Below are 11,435 nucleotides of genomic sequence, written 5' to 3'. Positions count from 1 at the left end.
CCTCCCTCCCTCCCTCCCTCCCGTCCTCCCTTCCTTCCTTTCTCCCTCCCTCTCTCCCTCCTTTCTTCCTTTGCTTTTTCAAGGCAGGGCTGTTCTGTGTAGCCCTGGCTGTCCTGGAACCCACTATGTAGATCAAGCTGGCCTCAAACACAGAGATCTGCCTACCTCTGCCTTCTAAGTGCTGGGATTAAAGGCATGCACTACCACTGCCTGGCAAACTGGCTGTTTTTCTCAGGTTTTCTCTTCCAAAAAACCTTGAGAAGAAAACACAGTCCATTTGTGTTCCAACTTCTACTGGAGATCTGTTCTGGGACAGAAATGGTACTGGGCTTCTGTTTAGAATGAAGCATTAGACGTAGCTGATGTACTTGAACAGGAGCCCTAAACTCTTCAACAAAACAGAAGCTTCTGCTTCTCCCATGCACGAAAGTCTGCACAGGGCTGGCACGAGGACCCTGAGTCTGCACGACAGTAGCCTCATGTAGAGGCCTCAGGGACCCACCCCAGTTCTGATGATGGCCTTGTGTCCATGTTCCCAAAGTGAGACAGGAAGCCATAGTCCCCCATCCACAGAGCAGCTTTACCAAGAAGTTGCCCATTGCCTTGATGCTCCGATTGGTCAGAACTTGGTCATGTGGCCACACCTACTGGAAGGAAAACTGGGAAATATGTTCTTTGCATGGCAGCTGTATTCCAAGATGAATATTCTGTCATTTTAAGACAATGCATGGTAGTGCCCTTGGCACATGGGGCTCTCTGGCCTATAAGGTATTAAATGGCACCTAAGACATGGGTGTGTAGACAGCTTCCTCTGAGCAAATCTTGCCACTTCAGCTGGGAGGAAGACAGGCAGACAGACAGACAGACAGACAGACAGACAGACAGACAGAGACTGAGACATCCTTACATCCTTGAATGTGTTTTGGAAAGTAGGGTCTTTGCAGATGTGATCAAGTTAAAGGAGATCAGGTTGGATGCTGGTGATCCTCATTCCATTTGACTAGTGCCCTTACTAGTCAAGAAGAAGGGGGAAGACCATATAGGGAAGGGGTGTGGAATGACTGACCCCAGCAAAGGAATGCCCGGCCACTGAAAGGCTGAAGGGGTGCCGAGCACCTATAGGGAAGTGTGACCCTGCTACACCTTGACTCCAGACTTCCTGCTCGCAGGACTGTGCACAAGTCTCTGTGCTCTAGTGCAGGTGGGCACCACCCAGCCATCTCTGGTGGATGCTGCTGTTCCCTTGATGAACCCAATCAGTGTAGCACAGGAGTGCCGCACTGCGTGACAGTCATGGAGGACCCACGCATAGCATGCACAGAGCATTCCCCACAAAGCTTACAGAAATGTAGAGGTGACAGAGAGCACCTGCAGAGCCCCAGGGCTTCTGCTTAGAAGGGGGCTGGAGCTGGGGTGAAGCCTAGAGTGAGTGGGGTCAGTGCTGGGTGCTGATGGCAGAAGGTGCCACTAGGCTTGGACCCAGGCTGATCAATGGATGCTTCCCTTGTCTCCACCAGTGTTCTCTTCCACCCAAGCCTAGAACCCCAGATCTTACCTGACTGGAGAGACTGTGACCTTTGCTGTCTCCTGAAACTCTGTTTATTCAGTTGACAAATGAGTAGACTGGTTCTAAGGTCTCCTAAGTCCCTCTGGGCTTGGGAAGCGCTAACCAGCAAGTCTTGAGATGAGCTTGAATTATAAGGTATTGTTATGCAGGAACACAGGCGCACAAAGATACCTCCGGGAGAGAACAAAGGCTTAAACAGATATGTCAGGTGCTGGGATTATACTTAGAGAAACTATTTAAAAACCAAAGCCCCTCTCACCATGCCCTGGGAGCAGTGTTTGACTTGAACAAAGCGTTTGTATCGACAGGACATGTTATAGTTCAATTTCTAGGAAGGAATGTAATTAGATGCCTCATTCTAGATATTGTTTCAATTACTGAAGGAAAAAAAAATGTATACCTCCCACCAGTGCCTCATTCCTGTTACCCAGGAGGCTCCCTGTCAGGCCAGCCCATACTCACAAGGAAGTCTGTGTAGCCATGGAGTTTAGTCAGCCCTTCCCTCCTGGGAAGTGAGCAGTACCAGGGAGCCGCCCATTGATGGAGAGTGAACCTCTAGACTTCAGTGATGGATGAGCAGTACCAGGGAGCCGCCCATCGATGGAGAGTGAACCTCTAGACTTCAGTGATGGATAGTTGTGGCAGTCTTGTGTGGGTGAAAGGACAGTTGGTGTTCAGAAAGGGACAACATTTCCAGAGCCCCACCCTGGGGACAGAAAGACCCCACTGTGTTCCTAGGAGACCTGGATGTCATCCCACCCTGGCCTGCCAGAGAGGTCTGGCCACAGATGTTGTGCTGAGTTCAGTGCAGACTTCTCCCAGAGGGCTTTGCACCCTGCCAGCCATCCCTTCAGGTGGACATCCATGAGACACCCAGCACCCCCCTGCAGCAGGCCTTGATGCACATGCTGCCCCAGCCTTCATGGTCTTGCTCTGTGCCCTAATAGATGCCTAACTGGACTGCTCTGCCCTCATCCCCTGAGATTCACACATCAACACCTCTGAGCCTACCACCCATCCCACCAACATTTCCATAGCCTACTTCCTCCCACTAGAAATTCCTTCTCTACATCCTAGTGGGTCCAGCTACCTCCTTGCTCCTCAGGATCCCTGAGAGTTGGCAAGGCCCTGCTGTGGGGGACAGGGGCATTAGCCTCTGATGTCTCTGTAGACATGGAAATGACAAAGCCTCCTCCTGTTCAGAGTCTAGCTCATCCTCCTGGCTGTCGGAATCCAGCTGTGGTCTTTGTCCCACAGCTATTGAAATGGCTGTCCTGGTCACCTGCACCCCATACTCATGCCCACCACAGCCACAATAGTATCAGTTGTAGCCTCAATTGAGTAACAGATGCAATGACACTATGAGTACCTTGGGGTACACACAGGAAGACAGACCCTCCAGGGGTCTCCAGGGAGATCATTGTATCTGCACACCTCAGTGTGGCCTTCCCATCCACAGCTCAGCCATGACTAACTATCCCATGCAGCCAGCCGCCCACAGGGTCTACTTGGCTGTGTTGAGCTCTGGGTCAAGCACAGCTAGATCCAATCCTGAAAGAGCCACAGGCTTATCTGATGTCCAGGGATGCCTCTGGTATGCCACTGTCAAGTGGTACCCTTAGGCCATGTAGTTACATGACAGAGTCTGTGGGCAGCCTGACATACCTCTCCCCTTGCTCTCTCTCCCTAACCTCTTTCCATGTGGAATGCAAAGGTAAGGTTTTGGAGGTGGCAAGCACGGTCATGTCACTGCTCCCTGGCCAAGATGTTAGGCCTCTCGGTTAGGTCCAATGGTGGGGACTACTGAGAGCCACTCACCCAGAGGCCTCCTGACTTTCTGCTGTGATGGCTCCCTGCAGCTGTCCCTGAGTATCACAGTCCCTAGGCACTTGTTGGGGTTGGTGAGGGCTGGGCAGAGGCAGAAGGCATCTAGGCTGAGGTCAGGGACCCATCAAGGAGAAAGGTAACACATAAAGGGGTCACGGTACTTTAAGTCATGCTGGCAGGTAATGCATACAGAGGACATGTGACTCTGGAGGGCACTGTGAATGGAAGGGAGGCCGTCATGCCTAAGACAATGCAGGCAGCAGGTCCGGAAATGAGTGGCCTTGGGGATGGGTTTCTTACAGCATCCTGATGGGGAAAGAGCTGCTGACTGGACTGTCCACTCAGCATCCATCCGAGGATTCAGGTGCCCTGCCTCTGATGCTTCCCATTAGCCCTAGCACTGCTCCAGCTTTGGAGAGCCTGCGCCCTTGTCTCATTAAGCCATTAGAAGGGGTATCCATGGAAACCACATACTCGGGCACTCCACACAGATGAATATTTATTCAATTAACAAGCCCGGGGTGCCAAGAGGCCTTGGCTCCTGCATGCCTGTCATGGTGGTTTTCAGGGGGAGGGGGAGGTTATGTTGTTGCTTGTAGGGCCCAGTATAGCCTAGATCTTCATCTCCATGTTCTGGTGAGTATCCAAGCCATCTCTGAGATAGGCTCCACTGTTTTTTTGGAGTGACAGAGCTGACAGCTGGGTGCAGCCAGAGTGGAATATGAATCCAGAGGGTCTACTGTGTGCTGGGGCAGTTCTCCCTGTGTGCTGGACTGCTGTGGCTTCCAGCAGGCTACTTGAGACATCTCCCTAAGGCTTCCTCAGACCTGATCAAGAATTGGTATACAATAGGTATTGAAGAAGTGCTAGATCTAGCTGGAAAGAGCAAGGAACGCTTCGTCTTCTTGGGCAGCCCTTTCCAGCCACATGGGGCTAGAGCCATATGGGCAACCCTTCTTATCTGTTATCTGCTTCCAGGAGCTGTGTGTGCTCACATGCACAGACCACATGTGCTCTGGTGTGTGTTGTTATATATGGTGTAACCTTCCAGGGGTTCCTGGTCAGTGTCTTGGAGGAACTGGGGTCATAGACCTCATCATCAGTAACTGGAACACTCCTGAGAATCTATGAAACTGCCAGGCCCGTGAAGGTCTGAGCTCTGTAGCTGCCATTCCACTGGAACTGTTCAGATGCTACACAGGTAGATCTACCAACGGGGATACATCTGAGTATGTGTGCTTGCATGTGGGTACATGTACATGTGTGTGCATGCATTTGTGTGCCGGTATATGTACATGCATGCACACATGTGTATATATGTGTGGGAGTGCACAGACATGCACACATGTGCATGCATGTGTATGGATATGTGTGTGCATATATGTGCGATGTGTATGTGTGTAGAAGGCTGACTACAGCAAGGGAGTAGCTGGGCTCTGAGGACCTGAGTGGTCTTCAGAGAGGTCATCTATGCAAAGTCCCACACCAGGTCAGCATGCATTTCCTGATGATCAAGCAATGGCCACCTTTCCCACTGTATCCCATTTCTAGGGACGAGAGAATCTCCACATGGTCATTTTGTCTCCTTGCATCTCCTAAGGTGTTGTTCCTGAAAGATTTTTAAGTCTTGGGTAGAAAGCAGTTTTTGAGAAGGAATATATTCTCTCCACTGTGAAGGCAGACTTGGGGTGCCCTACAATAGGATTTGGGGTCTCATGGGCTTTGCTTTCTTTACTTGTTAGTAGATGAGATGATACCCAGGGCCAAGTCCTTTGTTTAGGAATAAAAAACACAGAGTAGATGTGGCACACAGGCAGGGCATGTGGGGTCACCATGTTTGTTCAGGCATGTTGATTAACAGGCAGAGAATCTTGGGAGACTTTCCAATTCACCTTGAGCTGGCTGGGTCCTGCGAATGGTTACTTTTTGAGCCCCCCTCCCCCGTAGCTTCACTTCCTACAGGAAAGGCAGTTGAGCCTGCCTTGTCTCCAGACTCAAGCAGCTCATCCTCGTTTGTCGTGGTGTTATTAGTTGGGACAAAAGGCTCCTTTCTGTGCAGTGTCAGGATGAAACAGCAGAGCAGCATGGTCCTTCTCCCCCCACACCCCTGGAGGGGCCAAGAGAGTGCTGAGCTCTGCAGGGTGGTTTAAAGCCTCCTCCAAGACCACAGATACTCTCTGGAGACATATCAGGTCAGCGAGCAGGATGGGATGCCTGAGGAAGCAGGAGATGAGGGAGGCTGCATGCCTCTTGGTCTGTGTTGGTTTCATTTCGGTTGCTGTGATTAAAAACAGGGGGGAAGAATTTATTTTGGTATGGTCTGCCACGGCATGGAGGGTGTGTCAAAAGGAGCACAAGCAGGCCCATCGTGTCATACTGTCAGTCAGAGGCAGAGAGAGAACCAGAGGTACAGAGAGGCTATCAAACCTCAAGGTCTGCCTCCCAGTGACATGCTTCCTCTATCAAGGCTCTGGCTCCTAAAGGCTCCATAACCTTTCCAAACAGCAGTCCTCCCTGGGGCCCCGTGAATTACGGAGAGTATTTCACATCCAAGACACAGCGCCATCTTTCCACTCATACCTGAGCAGGAGCTGGCGGGTGCCCAGTCTTTCCTGCCAGAAGCTGGAGCCCCTGTGGTACAGCCTCTGCATCCAGCAGTGGTGAGTGAGGGGTTCAGTTCAGCTCTTAACCATGGCAACCGATTCCCCTAGTTTCTTATCTATAACACAAAATAAAAACTCTGATCCCTAGAAGTGAGCATTCTCTCTTTTGGGCATCTCGAGGCCTCTGTGCCCCAGCCTTCTCTAGACCAGACTCTAAGACCATGGAAAGATTGGAAAGTTGTATTAACTGACTCAGTCAGTGCCGAGCTCAACAGCTCTGAGGAGTAAAGGTGGCAGCTGGTTAGAGAGGTGTGACCTTGCCGCACACCTGGGTGCTTCCCTGTAGAGGGCAGTGACATGGCCATGAGAGGAGCTGATGACACCAGGGCATGACTGGAGACTTTGGAGTGGACAGACTTGCTGACTCTCCTCTCTCCTGCCTATCTAAGGTTGGCTTCCAAATAGGTATAATGAACAGGGGAGCCAAAGAGAAGCAACAATCAGGAGAGATGGGAGCCAGCTAAGTGTTCTTAGCCCACCTCTCCTTCTCTCCAGAAACCCAAGATGAGCATACCTGGTTGCAGATCCAGTCTTGAAAACACACCCAGAGACCAGTGCCTCATCCCCAAGAGTCAGACCTTCGATTTGAGATAGACGTGACCTGTCTTCCGAGGAAGCCAGTATCCCAGATCAAACTGCATCCAGTCCCACCACACCCAAGAAGCTGTCCTAGTTTGGGTTTCTATTGCTGTGATAAAACACCATGACCAAAGAAAGAAAGTTAGGGAACAAAGTGTTTGTTTCAGCTTGCAGCTCTCAGTCACTGTCTATCACTGAGGGATGCCAGGGCAGGAACCTGAAGGCAGGAGCTGATGCAGAGGCCATGGAGGAGTGCTGCTTATTGGCTTGCTCAGCCTGCTTTCTTATACAATCTAGGACCACCAGCCTGGTGATGACCCCCGTCACAATGAGATATCACCCCCTCCATCAATCAGCAATCAAGAAATTGCCACACAAGCTTATCTATGGAGCAATCTAGCAGGGACATTTTTCAGTTGGGTTTCCTCTTCCTAAATGATTCTGGCTGGTGTCAAAGACCTCTGCCTTGAACACCATCCTCTCTTCTCCTTGATAATCCCTGGGGCTGGCTTTGAGGATCTGCTGTGGAGCCCGCAGATGCTCTCAGAATGAGCACAGCCTTTCGTCTGCACCCATAGAGCCAGAAGGGGTGGGACGCAAAAGGGTGATCCCAAGCGAGAGTTCTACATGTCACCTCACACTTAAACAGGAGATGCTCGGCATCCCTTACTGCTGATGTTATGGGGGCCTGGGCACTGCTCAACCTAGGAACCCTGAGCCTGGGCCTCCTCTGCTGTATCATATCTGTCTCGTCTTGGCCTCCAAGGGGCCCTGGCTCCCTGTCAGATGCTATTGGCCTCCAGCTCAGGATAGTGACCAGCACACTATTGGTTCTCATAGATAGATTGCTCAATAAATGCCCTAGAACAGGAGACAGCAAACTACGGAGCAAGCCAAAGCCTGTCAGTTGCTTTTGTAAATACAGTTTTATCAGAACACAGCCACACATGTTGGCTGCTTCCTGCATTGTCCCTGGCTGTCCCTCAGTGACGAGCATGAAGCTGAGAGGCTGCAGCAAAGACACACTACAGCCAGGCTGACTGATGTGCTGTTATCCCAAGTGTTTGCCCGGGGAGGTGGGGAGGGACTTGCTGCTCCGCCGATTCCCTATCTCTTAAATCCCAGCTGCATCTAAGTTTTCTCCATGTTCACAGAGGGCCTTGGACTAAGTCTCTAAGAGTCCTCCTGAATTTAAACCCATAGTAGTTGTGTGTTTGGGACTGAAGTCTATCTCTGTCATGATGTCCTCTGAAACCCACTACACACCACTAGTGGGAAAACCAGAGGGGGCAGGCCTGTGGGAAACCCCACAGATCTCCCAGAACATTAAAGCAGGATTCAGACTCTTAACCAGCAGGGAAACGTAAACTAAAACTGGCTTCTGATTCCACCCCACCCAGTCACCATGGCCTCATCAAAGGAGCAGACGATAATGAACCCTGGTGAGGGTATGAGGAAAGAGGAGCCTACCGGGTGGAGATTTCTCATAAAAAGGGAAATGGAGCTATCTTGTGACCCACCTCTGCCACTCCTTGGGCATCTGCCCAAAGCCCTCTGAGCCCACACATCACAGAGATGCATGTGTGTCCACTACTATTGCTGCTCTGGTCACCACAGCTGAGAGCCAGAAGCAGCCTCAACATCTATGTGCAGAAGATGACAACAAATATAGGGTCCGTGTGCACGGTGGCAACCTATGCATCTGCAGAGAAAATGAATCCGTGACATTCGCAGGAGAACGGATGCAACAGAAGATGATTGTGTTAAATAAAACAATCCTGACTCGGAAGAGACAAACAACACATGTTCTCTCTCACGGCAACTCTCGAATAGTGTGTGTGTGTGTGTGTGTGTGTGTGTGTGTGTGTGTGTGCATGCGCACATAAGTGTGTAGGTTGGAAAAGTAGAAAGTAGAGGGGAGGAAATCTTAAAGAAGAATGAAAGAGGAGGAAAGAATACATGTGGATCTTGAGATGTCTGAGTGGGTAAAGTCACTTGTCTCCAAGCGTGACCATCTGAGTTTGATATCCGGACATGGTAGGAGAGAATCAGCTCAGATAAGTTGTCCTTTGATCTCCACACATACATGCCATAAGACTCACACACCCTCACACACATACACTGAATGAATGAATGAATGAATGAATGAATGGATATATAAATATTTAACTTAGAGAATCCATGTGGCATGAAAGCAGAGGTGATCTACTTGCTGGATGACAGTAACCAGAGAGGGATGGGGGGGGGGAGCAGTGGGTGGGGCCAAAGGAGAGCAAAGAGTAATAATGTAAAGGAAGCCCTTTGTGGCTGTCTTTAAAGAGATCAGTAAGCCGGATGTGGTGGTGCATATCTTTAACACTAACACTTTGAAGGCAGAGGCAAGCAAATCGCTGTGAATTTGAGGTCAGCCTGGTCTACATGGTAAATTCTGGGTCAGCCAGAGCTGCCTAGTGAGAGACTCTGTCTAAAAGGAAGGAAGGAAGGAAGGAAGGAAGGAAGGAAGGAAGGAAGGGAGGGAGGGAGGGAGGGAGGGAGAGAGAGAGAGAGAGAGAGAGAGAGAGAGAGAGAGAGAGAGAAAGAAAGAAAGAAAGAAAGAAAGAAAGAAAGAAAGAAAGAAAGAAAGAAAGAAAGAAAGAAAGAAAGAAAGAAAGAAAGTAGGGTTAGGGCGTGGCCTAATAGAGCAATTGCTTACCATGCACGGTGCCCTATGTCCCATCCCCAACATTTCAATAAACCAACCAGCAAACAAAAAGAGTCACTTTCTCACCCAGTAGTCTCACTACTGAGCACATGCCTAGAAGGAGTGGGAGCAGGCACTTTACAGTGAGTTCTCGACTGCACTGTTCACAGTGAGTGGTGGGCACAGTATGACTGCCCACTGAAGAATGAATTGACAAAGAAATCATGCTCTGGTCACAGGGCGAGATGGTGTTTGATGTTTAGCTTTATGTTATAATGCTGAGCCCAAGGGCTGGGTGAGAGAGGCTGCTGCAGGCAATAGAGGTTTTCACATGTTCAGAGCTTGGGGTTTCACAGGATGCTGTCATGAGAATGCTTTAAAACTACAAAGATGTAACAAATAAATAAATAAACAGCAAAAGCCTCATGTGTATAACTGGGACTCTGGCTCTCATGTTCAGTGTTCACCACCCACGTACCTGGGATGGTTTGTGAACTATCCAGATTGTTGCAGTCACCACAGTCCTTGCCTCTTCTACAAGACCTGTCTCCTGCACCCACAGAGACAGTCTCAGCATTAGGGGTATAATCTGCCTATCACATCTTCGGTTGGCCAGCATCCCTGCACCACCCTTTCTAACATGTCTCCCCAGATGTCACTTCCAGGTCAGACCAGGCCAGGTGTTGCATTTTCTGTCTTTCCCCGAGGACATTCCTGCAGTCTGCCTTTTTGTGTTTTGGGCTCAAAACAGCTTTGAAGAGTGCAGCCTTCTCTTCCGGAGCCATGTTCCTGGGCACGCTGGGTTCCCAGGGAGGACACTGAGAGACCCATCTTTGGCTGCTGTGCTGAGCTGTGGTTCTTTTCCTGGTGCAGGACCCAGCTGCCCCTCCCACCATGCTGATTTCACAGGCTACAACCATCTTTATTCTGATGAGCTGGCCAAGGTTGTTTAGTTTCTCTGCTCTTGTCTCCTGGAAACTTGAAAACGCCCCTGGCAGACACAGTCGGACACAGAAGCTTGTTCCCTCGCTCCACTTGCCCTCTAGTTAGTGTCCTTCACACCGCTTTAATCTACCCTCCTGTTGCTGCAAAAGGTAGGCGTTCAAGCCAACACTTCTCAGGGCCCAGTCACCGCCCAGCACACTCAGAAACAGCAATCCTCCGTCTCACCATCACTCCATCCCTCATCTGTCCCTCACCTGCCATCATCCATTCAAATACTAATATATCTACCTATCTATCATTTACCAAATTATCTTTTATGATCTATTAATCAATTCTGAATCTATCATCCATCAATATGTATATCTATACCTATCAATTACCTATCTCTATCATCTATCAATCATCTATATGTATATCTATCAATCATTTACATCTATCTATATGTGTATCTATCAACTATCTACTCTCCGTCAATCATCTATCTATCCATGGATCTATCATCCATCCAACTACCTATGCAGTCGTCTATCTATCTATCATTTATCTATCCATTCATCCACCATCTAACTGTGTATCATCTATCTTCCATCCATCACCTCTCTTATCTATTACTTGCATGTACTGGTAGATCCCCATCTCTCCAGTTTAAAACTCAGGGCCATCCATCACTATTTTGGTGCCATTTGGTCCAGATTTTAGTGAAGCAGCCACCTCAAGCGGCACCCATGTCTCTGTGACCGATGTCTTAAATTGAATACTTCTTTACTTTCTGGCATAACAAGATGTTCTTGTCTAATTTTGTACATTTCTTGCCCCAGCCCTAAACCCTGCCATTTCTCCCAGGAATCTTGGCTCCTTTTAGGAGTCCATTTTTTGTAGGAAATGCTTCAGAATTAAGCCCTGGGTGCCAGGATCAGACAGGGTTTTAAATGGCCTTTAAACAGACAAGGGATTTACCCAGGCAGTATACAGTCACAAATATCACATGGACCCATGTGTACATAGAGGCAGACACATCAGCACTTGCACACACACACACACACACACACACACACACACACTGTCAACTCTGAAACAGTTCTCACCTCAAAGAGGATAAGAGATAGTCTATTCTAAAGTCAAATATGAGTGACCACAGCCTGGAAACAGATTTAGGTCATCCCATCCCAAATTC

This window comes from Mus caroli, chromosome 5, assembly GCF_900094665.2.
Source record: "Mus caroli chromosome 5, CAROLI_EIJ_v1.1, whole genome shotgun sequence".
In the NCBI taxonomy this organism is placed as follows: domain Eukaryota; kingdom Metazoa; phylum Chordata; class Mammalia; order Rodentia; family Muridae; genus Mus; species Mus caroli.
The sequence above is the reverse complement of the archived record's forward strand: the minus strand, read 5'-3'. Positions refer to the sequence as shown.